Below are 14,428 nucleotides of genomic sequence, written 5' to 3'. Positions count from 1 at the left end.
TGAGTAAAGGAAATTCAGGTAACCCCTTAAGACGACCATACACATCAGACAATACTTGTCCGAACTACCGATTTTGACAGGTAATGAAGTAATTTATATGGAGGCCTCCCGATGACAGATGTCGGGGAAAGAAGGAAGATAAGCCGTTGCCAGAGTTGCTTATCGAAAACACATGCACAATTAGCTGAGCCGTGACCGTATATTGATGGTGAAGTCAGGAGGAATTGGACAAGCGTTCGGCCAACAGTTACATTAGCTGGATACAGGCTGGTAGCGGGTAGCTGGATACAGGCTGGTAGCGGGTAGCTGGATACAAGCGGGTAGCTGGATACAGGCTGGTAGCTGGCACTGGCGTAGCTATAGGGGTCGCAATTGCGACCGGGCCCCGAAGCCAGGGGAGCCCACAGCCCCCCGCACCACATCAATAAAAAGTTACTATAGTAACTCGGGCCGCGGGCCCCAGTTACTATAGTAACAGACTTTACTTACCTTCCTGGTTCCGGATCGCAGCGGAGGTCCTGACGTCAAGCGCTGTGCGCAGCGCATGACGTCACAGCACTATGCGCCGCTCACAGCATTGAGACGACAGAACTACTGCCGCAGCTGAAGAGGAAGGTAAGATTAGCCCTGACTGGCGGGTCCGACTCCCGGGACCCCGCCAATCAGCTGTTTTGAAGGGGCCGCAGCACTCGTACAAGAGCTGCTTCCCCTTCATTCCGATCACTTCATTCCGGTCACACTGTGAATCGGTGTCGGCGATTTACAGTGTGAGCGAGTAGTCAAATTAAGGGAAGCAGCTCTCGTACGAGTGCTGCGGCCCCTTCAAAACAGCTGATTTGCGGGTCCCGGGAGACACATCAGCTATTGATGGCCTATCCTGTGGATAGGCCATCAATGTTTAGGAACTGCACAACCCATAAGCCTACGATGTAGCAGGCTTAGGGGGCCCATGAAACAGGATCACAGATTGTGTGATCCTGTCTGCTGGGCCCTGTATCTAAGCCAATCACATGGTAGGCTTAGATACATGGCCCATGTGTGATCCTGTCTGATGGGCCCTGTATATAAGCCTACCACACTGTAGGTTTAGATAGAGGGCCCCAGCACACAGTAATCTTATACTGTATAAGATTACTGTCTGCTGGACCCTGTATCTAAGTCTACCTTGTGGTAGGCTTAGATACAGGGTCCCACAGACAGTATCACACATGGGCCCTGTATCTAAGCCTAACATGTGTTACTAATAATTTTTTGGTGTGTTTTCTTACAGGTTCGGTCGTTGGACTTTGTCGGATTCCAGGACTACTTCGATGACGGCTTTTTTTTTATTATCAATAAAATGGTTAATGAGGGTTGTGTGGGGAGGGTTTTTTATTTCAATAAAATATTTTTTCTATGTCTGTGTTTTTTTTTAAACTATATTATTACCGCCTTAGTAATGGCCGCCGGCTGATTGACAGTATCCATTGCTAAGGCGGGGCTTAGTGTTAGTCGGTGCAGAGGCTAACACTAACCCCCTTTATTACCCCGCTACCCACCGCCACCAGGGGTGCTGGGAAGAGCCGGGTACGATCCAGTACTTGACCATCTGTAGTGATGGTCGGCCACTGGGGTGGCCGCAGGCTGGTATTATCAGGAGGGGAAAGGCCAGATACAGTGGCCCTGCCCACCCTGGTGATGCTAGGCTGCTGCTGCTTTATTGTATCTGGCTGGTTATGAAAAATGGGGGGACCCCTCGTCATTTAAAAAAAATAAAAAATAATTGGAAAGAACGATGTCGGGTCCCCCCCAATTTTCATAACCAGCCAGATACAACATAGCAGCAGCAGGCAGCATTACCAGGGTGGTAGGTGCCACTGTTTTCCCAGCCTAATACTACCAGCCTGCGGCCGCCCCGGTGCCTGCCCGTCACTGCAGATAGTCGGGTATTGGTTCGTACCCGGCTCTTCCCAGCACCCCTGGTGGCGGTGGGTACCGGGCTAATAATGGGGGTTAGTGTTGGTCTCTGCACCTGATAACATTAAGCCCCGCCTTAGTAATGGAGGTTGTCAATCAGCCAGCGGCCATTACTATGGCGGTGATAAGTTTAAAAAGATACAAGCACATAGAAAAAATATTTTATTGAAATAAAAAAACACAACCCTCATTAACCATTTTATTGAGAATAAAAAAAACGCCGTCATTGAAGTCCTCGTATCCGAAGTCCAACAACCGAACCTGTAAAAAAAACACAAACACACAAAAATAATCAGTAACACATAAAGAAGCAAAATTATTATTCTTACCTTTCCTGGGTCCAGCGCTGGAGCCGCAATGTCAGCGAGCTGAGCCCTGTATCTAATCCAATCATGTGTGATACTGTCTGCTGGGCCCTATATCTAATCCTATCATGTTTGATACGGTCTGCTGAGCCACTGTATCTAATCCTATCATGTGTGATACTGTCTGCTGGGCCCTATATCTAATCCAATCATGTGTGATACTGTCTGCTGAGCCCTGTATCTAATCGTATCATGTGTGATACTGTCTGCTGGGCCCTATATCTAATCCTATCATGTGTGATACTGCCTTCCGAGCCACTGTATCTAATCCGATCATGTGTGATACTGTCTGCTCAGCCACTGTATCTAATCCTATCATGTGTGATACTGTCTGCTGAGCCACTGTATCTAATTCTATCATGTGTGATACTGCCTTCTGAGCCACTGTATCTAATCCTATCATGTGTGATACTGTCTGCTGAGCCAATGTATCTAATCCTATCATGTGTGATACTGTCTGCTGAGTCATTGTATCTAATCCTATCATGTGTGATACTGTCTGCTGAGCCGCTGTATCTAATACTATCATGTGTGATACTGTCTGCTCAGCCACTGTATCTAATCCTATCATGTGTGATACTGTCTGCTGAGCCACTGTATCTAATCCTATCATGTGTGATACTGTCTGCTCAGCCACTGTATCTAATCCTATCATGTGTGATACTGTCTGCTGAGCCACTGTATCTAATCCTATCCATAGTTTATAGGGTCGTAGTGCTATAGATATGCTATGCTGTCTCCTATACACATTTTTTTTTTTTGGGGCGGACACATATGTATTGGGGCTATTTCCCCAGACATTTTAAGCCCTGAGGGTATGTTCACACGGCAGCGTCCGTTACGGCTGAAATTACGGTTTTGTTTTCAGGAGAAAACAGCACCGTAATTTCAGCCGTAATGGCAAGTGCAGGCGTCTTTCACTGCGTCCATTACGGACGTAATTAGAGCTGTTTTTCCATGGAAAACGGCTCCATTTACGCCTGAAGAAGTGACAGGCACTTCTTTGACGCGGGCGTCTTTTTTACGCGCCGCCTTTTGACAGCGGCGCGTAAAAAAAATGACCGTCGGCACAGAACATCGTAAGACCAATTCAAATGAATGGGCAGATGTTTGCCAACGCTTTTGAGCCTCATTTTCGGACGTAATTCAATCCTAAAACGCCCGAATTACGTCCGTAAATAGGGTGTGTGAACCCAGCCTTAGTGACGCCCCGGCTGCTAGTGCTGCATTGTTGGGTCACTTAGGAGACCCAGCGATGCAGCTAAAAGCTGCGGACCGTCGGCCATGAGGAGTTTGCGGGGGGGGGGGGGCCCGATAAGAACTTTTGCATCGGGGCCCATGAGCCTTTAGCTACGCCCCTGGTAGCTGGATATAGGCGGGTAGCTGGATACAGGCTGGTGGCAGGTAGCTGGATACAGGCTGGTAGCAGGTAGCTGGATATAGGCGGGTAGCTGGATGCAGACGGGTAGCTGGATACAGGCAGATAACACAAACAGGAACCTTTGCAGGACACAACTAGATTTCACCAAATTTGCTCAGGCACCAGGTGATCTGAGGAAGTGACTTATATAGTCCAGGAGTAACAGGGATTGGTTGGGAAATTTTGAATTGCAAGCGCTGGCCCTTTAAGAGGAAGCCAGAGCACGCCGCCCTAAGAAGGGACTGGCCGCAAACAGAGGAATAGGCAGGCTGAAGACGCTGGTATCTGGCTCCTTCTCCCCTGTGTGCACACGGCCCCACGTATACTCAGTTCTTCACAATATGGGGGGCACAGAGTTAGACACGGCTCAGGCAGGCAATGAAGGTGACTGGCTTGTTGTAGAATGTTGGAAACAGGGCCCAGGGCGTCTACACACAGTAGACAAACTCCTGTCTACCACCCACAGCTCGCCCTTCCGGGCCTCTGTCTCAGGCCCAACGATCAGCGCCGTCATCTAGAGCAGCTTTCTCAAAAGCTCACAAATCTCATCAGCTCTCTATCTCTGTATAGCACAAGCTAAGGTCACTTCAACTTCTACCTAAGACTAAACAACATTTGGCGAGCTCACCGTTATTTTATGTCAGTAACACCACCCCCAGCGAGACGACGTGGCATAGCCACGCAGCGCGTCAGCAGTCTTTTTTATAGAGTAGCAAACACAGCCAAAGTGGCATATACAAAAACACCGAAAAATGCCATACTTACAAATGGACACAGCCAGGTCAGAAACGCTGATGAAAGGGTGAGCAGGTGCTTTAAATAATAATAGCCACTCCCACTAGTCTTGAGGGGAGTGGTGTGTGGTGCATGGGATGTGTAGTAAGAAATAATAAATGAATAGTGTGTGTGCAAGTGTAATACTATAAGTGAAATATAGGGGGCAGTAATGAGTGAAGTGCCTCAATAGAAATAAATGGATAATGGGGTGCAAGTGAGTGAAACATGGAGGGATAGTGTGTACGTCATGAGGCACAACGTGTATAGCCAGGTAGAAGCCTACTTGCACCCCATTATCCATTTATTTCTATTGAGGCACTTCACTCATTACTGCCCCCTATATTTCACATATAGTATTACACTTGCACACACACTATTCATTTATTATTTCTTACCACACATGCCATGCACCACACACACCACTCCCCTCAGGACTAGTGGGAGTGGCTATTATTATTTAAAGCACCTGCTCACCCTTTCATCAGCGTTTCTGACCTGGCTGTGTCCATTTGTAAGTATGGCCTTTTTCGGTGTTTTTGTATATGTCCCCTTGTTTTTATCGGTTCTGTCTGACAGCCAAAGTGGCGTCCGGGCCGTGCATCCCAGCACCAGTAGTTTAGAGGACCAGCAAGCCACCTGCTATTGGCGTTGCCCAAAAACAAAACAAAATCATGATGCAACATCACATAACAATATAATATGTACAAAGGGCAGGAAAACTTCCAATGGTCGCAGTGACATTCAAGATCACCTACTGGAGAAATACAATAAAATAACCTAGACATACAGGCCGCTGCTGGCTACATAAGTGCAATGTAATACAGTGACTGTATTGACCACACCACTTCTGGATAGCGCCACCTAAGGGGCAAAATAGCAGAAAAAAGCACATTGTTAAAGGCACAAGGCATAGATTTGCAATGCTACGAAGGGCCCGAAATACAATAGCATATAAAGTACCCAATGTCCCCTTTAAACTTGGGGATTGATCTGTCACACTCAACAAGAACAATAAAATAAGCACGAAAGGAGACGGTTATGTTACTAAACCAGAGATTCGTGCAACCCGAGAAAGACCTGTTATGTATATTATCACTTCTGCCCAAACTATCTCCCCCAGCCGTGCCTCACCAGCAACTGAATGGCCCCACAGTTTGAGAAGCGCTGCTTTAAATAGAATACTTGGTTTTCCGATGTGTCTGAAAATTTTTGGGATGTCTGTGGTTTTTGAAAAAAAAACCAACAAAAAACTGGTGCTGAAGTTGGCAAAACTGATACACCTACAAATACATACGTATGTAAAGTCACATTCACACTACCACTTACTACAGATTACGGGAGGGTCGGCTTCCTTCTGCGGAAATGTCTGTAGTACTTTGAAAAGCTCTATAGGAAATTCCAGGTGAGAAAAGCAGGGATAGCGCAAACATTTGACACCGCTGCATTCTAAAGGGAATTATTCTTTCAAGTTTTACTGAACCCTGCACTCAACATACTCAACATACAGCTCTCTTATAATTTAAAGGGTCAGAAACTAATAATTGAAACTAGAAAAATGATGGCTGAGGGGTGACCTAATAATTATGTATAGATACAGTATATAGAAGGTCAGTACAGAGATCTCTCATTATCTATTTATACCCAGGACTGTAACAAGGGGACATCCTTCTTATAATTACAGTCTAGAACAAGGTTTCTACACTTACATAGAAGGGGATTCTTTACTGTGAGGCCGGGTTCACACGAGCATGTTCGGTCGATAAAATACAGAACGTATGTCGGCCGCATTTCCCGGTCCGAACACAGTGCAGGGAGCTGGGCTCCTAGCATCATAGTTATCTATGTGGGAAAACTGTCCCGTACTGTAATCATGTTTTCAGTACGGGACAGTTTTCAGCAGTGAGGCAGGGATTATTTCTATGTACTGGAAAGTTGCATTAGTTATGTGTACATTATAGCGACATTTTTTGTGTAATGTTTTGGGGCATTAGTTATGTGTACAGTATAGCAGCATTATTTATGTGTACTGTATTGTGGCATTAGTTATGTGTACAGTATAGCAGCATTATTTATGTGTATTGTATTGTGGCATTAGTTATGTGTACAGTATAGCAGCAGTATTTATGTGTACTGTATTGTGGCATTAGTTATGTGTACAGTATAGCAGCATTATTTATGTGTACTGTATTGTGGCATTAGTTATGTGTACTGTATAGCAGCATTATTTATGTGTACTGTATTGTGGCATTAGTTATGTGTACAGTATAACAGCATTATTTATGTTTACTGTATTGTGGCATTAGTTATGTGTACTGTATAGCAGCATTATTTATGTTTATTGGATTGTGGCATTAGTTATGTGTACTGTATAGCAGCATTATTTATGTATACTGTATTGTGGCATTAGTTATGTGTACAGTATAGCAGCAGTACTTATGTGTACTGTATTGTGGCATTAGTTATGTGTACAGTATAGCAGCAGTATTTATGTGTACTGTATTGTGGCATTAGTTATGTGTACAGTATAGCAGCAGTACTTATGTGTACTGTATTGTGGCATTAGTTATGTGTACAGTATAGCAGTAGTATTTATGTGTACTGTATTGTGGCATTAGTTATGTGTACAGTATAGCAGCATTATTTATGTGTACTGTATTGTGGCATTAGTTATGTGTACAGTATAGCAGCATTATTTATGTGTACTGTATTGTGGCATTAGTTATGTGTACTGTATAGCAGCAGTATTTATGTGTACTGTATTGTGGCATTAGTTATGTGTACTGTATAGCAGCATTATTTATGTGTACTGTATTGTGGCATTAGTTATGTGTACAGTATAACAGCATTATTTATGTTTACTGTATTGTGGCATTAGTTATGTGTACAGTATAGCAGCATTATTTATGTTTACTGTATTGTGGCATTAGTTATGTGTACTGTATAGCAGCATTATTTATGTTTACTGTATTGTGGCATTAGTTATGTGTACTGTATAGCAGCATTATTTATGTGTACTGTATTGTGGCATTAGTTATGTGTACTGTATAGCAGCAGTATTTATGTGTACTGTATTGTGGCATTCGTTATGTGTACTGTATAGCAGCAGTATTTATGTGTACTGTATTGTGTCATTAGTTATGTGTACTGTATAGCAGCATTATTTATGTGTACTGTATTGTGGCATTAGTTATGTGTACAGTATAACAGCATTATTTATGTTTACTGTATTGTGGCATTAGTTATGTGTACAGTATAGCAGCAGTATTTATGTGTACTGTATTGTGGCATTAGTTATGTGTACAGTATAGCAGCATTATTTATGTTTACTGTATTGTGGCATTAGTTATGTGTACAGTATAGCAGCATTATTTATGTGTATTGTATTGTGGCATTAGTTATGTGTACAGTATAGCAGCATTATTTATGTGTACTGTATTGTGGCATTAGTTATGTGTACTGTATAGCAGCATTATTTATGTGTACTGTATTGTGGCATTAGTTATGTGTACAGTATAACAGCATTATTTATGTTTACTGTATTGTGGCATTAGTTATGTGTACTGTATAGCAGCATTATTTATGTTTATTGGATTGTGGCATTAGTTATGTGTACTGTATAGCAGCATTATTTATGTATACTGTATTGTGGCATTAGTTATGTGTACAGTATAGCAGCAGTATTTATGTGTACTGTATTGTGGCATTAGTTATGTGTACAGTATAGCAGCAGTACTTATGTGTACTGTATTGTGGCATTAGTTATGTGTACAGTATAGCAGCAGTATTTATGTGTACTGTATTGTGGCATTAGTTATGTGTACAGTATAGCAGCATTATTTATGTGTACTGTATTGTGGCATTAGTTATGTGTACAGTATAGCAGCATTATTTATGTGTACTGTATTGTGGCATTAGTTATGTGTACTGTATAGCAGCAGTATTTATGTGTACTGTATTGTGGCATTAGTTATGTGTACTGTATAGCAGCATTATTTATGTGTACTGTATTGTGGCATTAGTTATGTGTACAGTATAACAGCATTATTTATGTTTACTGTATTGTGGCATTAGTTATGTGTACAGTATAGCAGCATTATTTATGTTTACTGTATTGTGGCATTAGTTATGTGTACAGTATAGCAGCATTATTTATGTTTACTGTATTGTGGCATTAGTTATGTGTACAGTATAGCAGCATTATTTATGTTTACTGTATTGTGGCATTAGTTATGTGTACTGTATAGCAGCATTATTTATGTGTACTGTATTGTGGCATTAGTTATGTGTACTGTATAGCAGCAGTATTTATGTGTACTGTATTGTGGCATTAGTTATGTGTACTGTATAGCAGCAGTATTTATGTGTACTGTATTGTGGCATTAGTTATGTGTACTGTATAGCAGCATTATTTATGTGTACTGTATTGTGGCATTAGTTATGTGTACAGTATAACAGCATTATTTATGTTTACTGTATTGTGGCATTAGTTATGTGTACAGTATAGCAGCATTATTTATGTTTACTGTATTATGGCATTAGTTATGTGTACTGTATAGCAGCATTATTTATGTGTACTGTATTGTGGCATTAGTTATGTGTACAGTATAACAGCATTATTTATGTTTACTGTATTGTGGCATTAGTTATGTGTACAGTATAGCAGCAGTATTTATGTGTACTGTATTGTGGCATTAGTTATGTGTACAGTATAGCAGCATTATTTATGTGTACTGTATTGTGGCATTAGTTATGTGTACTGTATAGCAGCATTATTTATGTTTACTGTATTATGGCATTAGTTATGTGTACTGTATAGCAGCATTATTTATGTGTACTGTATTGTGGCATTAGTTATGTGTACAGTATAACAGCATTATTTATGTTTACTGTATTGTGGCATTAGTTATGTGTACAGTATAGCAGCATTATTTGTTTACTGTATTGTGGCATTAGTTATGTGTACTGTATAGCAGCATTATTTATGTTTACTGTATTGTGGCATTAGTTATGTGTACTGTATAGCAGCATTATTTATGTGTACTGTATTGTGGCATTAGTTATGTGTACTGTATAGCAGCATTATTTATGTGTACTGTATTGTGGCATTAGTTATGTGTACTGTATAGCAGCATTATTTATGTTTACTGTATTATGGCATTAGTTATGTGTACTGTATAGCAGCAGTATTTATGTGTACTGTATTGTGGCATTAGTTATGTGTACAGTATAGCAGCAGTATTTATGTGTACTGTATTGTGGCATTAGTTATGTGTACAGTATAGCAGCAGTATTTATGTTTACTGTATTGTGGCATTAGTTATGTGTACAGTATAGCAGCATTATTTGTTTACTGTATTGTGGCATTAGTTATGTGTACTGTATAGCAGCATTATTTATGTGTACTGTATTGTGGCATTAGTTATGTGTACAGTATAACAGCATTATTTATGTTTACTGTATTGTGGCATTAGTTATGTGTACAGTATAGCAGCATTATTTATGTTTACTGTATTGTGGAATTAGTTATGTGTACTGTATAGCAGCATTATTTATGTTTACTGTATTGTGGCATTAGTTATGTGTACTGTATAGCAGCATTATTTATGTATACTGTATTGTGGCATTAGTTATGTGTACAGTATAGCAGCAGTACTTATGTGTACTGTATTGTGGCATTAGTTATGTGTACAGTATAGCAGTAGTATTTATGTGTACTGTATTGTGGCATTAGTTATGTGTACAGTATAGCAGCAGTATTTATGTGTATTGTATTGTGGCATTAGTTATGTGTACAGTATAGCAGCAGTATTTATGTGTATTGTATTGTGGCATTAGTTATGTGTACAGTATAGCAGCAGTATTTATGTGTATTGTATTGTGGCATTAGTTATGTGTACAGTATAGCAGCATTATTTATGTGTACTGTATTGTGGCATTAGTTATGTGTACAGTATAGCAGCAGTACTTATGTGTACTGTATTGTGGCATTAGTTATGTGTACAGTATAGCAGCAGTACTTATGTGTACTGTATTGTGGCATTAGTTATGTGTACAGTATAGCAGCATTATTTATGTGTACTGTATTGTGGCATTAGTTATGTGTACAGTATAGCAGCAGTATTTATGTTTACTGTATTGTGGCATTAGTTATGTGTACAGTATAGCAGCATTATTTGTTTACTGTATTGTGGCATTAGTTATGTGTACTGTATAGCAGCATTATTTATGTGTACTGTATTGTGGCATTAGTTATGTGTACAGTATAACAGCATTATTTATGTTTACTGTATTGTGGCATTAGTTATGTGTACAGTATAGCAGCATTATTTATGTTTACTGTATTGTGGAATTAGTTATGTGTACTGTATAGCAGCATTATTTATGTTTACTGTATTGTGGCATTAGTTATGTGTACTGTATAGCAGCATTATTTATGTATACTGTATTGTGGCATTAGTTATGTGTACAGTATAGCAGCAGTACTTATGTGTACTGTATTGTGGCATTAGTTATGTGTACAGTATAGCAGTAGTATTTATGTGTACTGTATTGTGGCATTAGTTATGTGTACAGTATAGCAGCAGTATTTATGTGTATTGTATTGTGGCATTAGTTATGTGTACAGTATAGCAGCAGTATTTATGTGTATTGTATTGTGGCATTAGTTATGTGTACAGTATAGCAGCAGTATTTATGTGTATTGTATTGTGGCATTAGTTATGTGTACAGTATAGCAGCATTATTTATGTGTACTGTATTGTGGCATTAGTTATGTGTACAGTATAGCAGCAGTACTTATGTGTACTGTATTGTGGCATTAGTTATGTGTACAGTATAGCAGCAGTACTTATGTGTACTGTATTGTGGCATTAGTTATGTGTACAGTATAGCAGCATTATTTATGTGTACTGTATTGTGGCATTAGTTATGTGTACAGTATAGCAGCAGTATTTATGTGTATTGTATTGTATTGTGGCATTAGTTATGTGGTAATAGTAACAGAGATATTGTTTGTTCTACTAGGTTTTATCAAAAGCAATAAAGTCTGGAAACAGGTTCTTATTTGGAGGTAGATTAGGTTTTAATCAAGTCCCCACATGATTTCCTTTTAGTCCCAGTTGATATTTGCCTTCATGGTTTATTGTTCTGTGTATTCAAGAAATCCATAAAGCAGCAGCTGGGGGGGGGGGGGGGGTTATCACAGTGCTTATTTAGGGAGAGACATTGTGTCCTTCATGGCTGAACAGATAAGAACAGGTCATTTATCTCACATGGAGCGATTTTAACCCCCTCCTGACCAGGCACATTTTCAAGTTTTAGCCATGTGCCAATTTAATAGCAAATTGTTGTTCTATTTCTCTGCAAACCTCCATGTATTTGTCCTTGGTTTTCTCAGAAGATACAGGGCTTTGATAATACGTAATAAAATAAGTGATATATTTAACTTTTTGAAAACATCCTCGCAGCGATAATTGTGGACGGCCAGGACGTTTAAAGTCTATGGGCAGTCAGTAATTGATAGAAATGGGCAGCTCTACTACTAATAATACCAATGGTTATATTCTCCGCTATCCTCAGAGACTCAGGATTAGAAACACAGATACAGCAAAACCGGCTCCATGATATTATCCTTATATAATAGAAAAAATGGAACCACAAAAGATGTCCACATAGACTATATGGAGAAATGTATTGAGGCACCTACAGGAGCTGTTATGACATCCCATGCTAAATCCAGGCATTATTATGGGGTTGGTCCCCCCTTTACAGGTAGAACGGCTCTCACTGGGGCGCAGTCATCCTGGGACAGAAAAGGAACAAACCCCAAACTGTTCCCACAAAGTTGGAAGCTACAATTGTCCGAAATGTCTTGTGTGCTGAAGCATTAAGATTTCCCGTCACTGCAACTAAGGAGCAGACCCCTGAAAAACACCCACATTACCCCTCCCCCACCAAACCTTACAGCTGGCACAATGCAGTCAGGCGGGTAACATTGTCCTGGCATTCACCAAACCCAGTCTCATCATCAGACACCAGATAGAGAAGCGTCACCCCACAGAACACGTCATAGAGAAGCGTCACCGCACAGAACACGTCACATAGAGAAGCGTCACTCCACAGAACACGAGACATAGAGAAGCGTCACTCCACAGAACACGTCACATAGAGAAGCGTCACTCCACAGAACACGTCATATAGAGAAGCGTCACTCCACAGAACACGTCACATAGAGAAGCGTCACTCCACAGAACACGTCACATAGAGAAGCGTCACTCCACAGAACACGTCATATAGAGAAGCGTCACTCCACAGAACACGTCACATAGAGAAGCGTCACTCCACAGAACACGTCACATAGAGAAGCGTCACTCCACAGAACACGTCACATAGAGAAGCGTCACTCCACAGAACACGTCACATAGAGAAGCGTCACTCCACAGAACACGTCATATAGAGAAGCGTCACTCCGCAGAACACGTCATTTAGAGAAGCGTCACTCCGCAGAACACGTCATATAGAGAAGCGTCACTCCACAGAACACGTCATATAGAGAAGCGTCACTCCACAGAACACGTCATATAGAGAAGCGTCACTCCACAGAACACGTCATATAGAGAAGCGTCACTCCACAGAACACGTCACATAGAGAAGCGTCACTCCACAGAACACGTCACATAGAGAAGCGTCACTCCACAGAACACGTCATATAGAGAAGCGTCACTCCACAGAACACGTCATATAGAGAAGCGTCACTCCACAGAACACGTCATAGAGAAGCGTCACTGCACAGAACACGTCACATAGAGAAGCGTCTCTCCACAGAACACGTCACATAGAGAAGAGTCACTCCACAGAACACGTCACATAGAGAAGCGTCACTCCACAGAACACGTCACATAGAGAAGCGTCACTCCACAGAACACGTCATATAGAGAAGCGCCACTCCACAGAACACGTCACATAGAGAAGCGTCACTCCACAGAACACGTCACAGAGAAGCGTCACTCCACAGAACACGTCACATAGAGAAGCGTCACTCCACAGAACACGTCACATAGAGAAGCGTCACTCCACAGAACACGTCACATAGAGAAGCGTCACTCCACAGAACACGTCACATAGAGAAGCGTCACTCCACAGAACACGTCATATAGAGAAGCGTCACTCCACAGAACACGTCACATAGAGAAGCGTCACTCAACAGAACACGTCACATAGAGAAGCGTCACTGCACAGAACACGTCACATAGAGAAGCGTCACTCCACAGAACACGTCATATAGAGAAGCGTCACTCCACAGAACACGTCATATAGAGAAGCGTCACTCCACAGAACACGTCATATAGAGAAGCGTCACTCTATAGAACACGTCACATAGAGAAGCGTCACTCCACAGAACACGTCATATAGAGAAGCGTCACTCCACAGAACACGTCATATAGAGAAGCGTCACTCCACAGAACACGTCATATAGAGAAGCGTCACTCCACAGAACACGTCATATAGAGAAGCGACACTCCACAGAACACGTCATATAGAGAAGCGTCACTGCACAGAACACGTCATATAGAGAAGCGTCACTCCACAGAACACGTCACATAGAGAAGCGTCACTCCACAGAACACGTCACATAGAGAAGCGTCACTCCACAGAACACGTCATATAGAGAAGCGTCACTCCACAGAACACGTCATATAGAGAAGCGTCACTCCACAGAATACGCCAGATAGAGAAGCGTCACTCCACAGAACACGTCACATAGAGAAGCGTCACTCCACAGAACATGTCAGATAGAGAAGCGTCACTCCACAGAACACGTCATATAGAGAAGCGTCACTCCACAGAACACGTCATAGAGAAGCGTCACTCCACAGAACACGTCATATAGAGAAGCGTCACTCCACAGAAC

At 41.5% G+C, this 14,428-nt stretch overlaps 1 protein-coding gene across 4 annotated transcripts in view; it reads left to right on the top strand.

Annotated features, from left to right (window-relative positions):
* LOC142743672 (nectin-1-like) overlaps positions 1–14,428 on the top strand; it is a 126,239-nt gene that overhangs the window by 95,230 nt on the left and 16,581 nt on the right. The gene's annotated exons all lie outside the window — the stretch shown is intronic.

This window comes from Rhinoderma darwinii, chromosome 2 (genome assembly GCF_050947455.1).
Source record: "Rhinoderma darwinii isolate aRhiDar2 chromosome 2, aRhiDar2.hap1, whole genome shotgun sequence".
Lineage (NCBI taxonomy): Eukaryota > Metazoa > Chordata > Amphibia > Anura > Rhinodermatidae > Rhinoderma > Rhinoderma darwinii.
The sequence above is the reverse complement of the archived record's forward strand: the minus strand, read 5'-3'. Positions and strand labels throughout refer to the sequence as shown.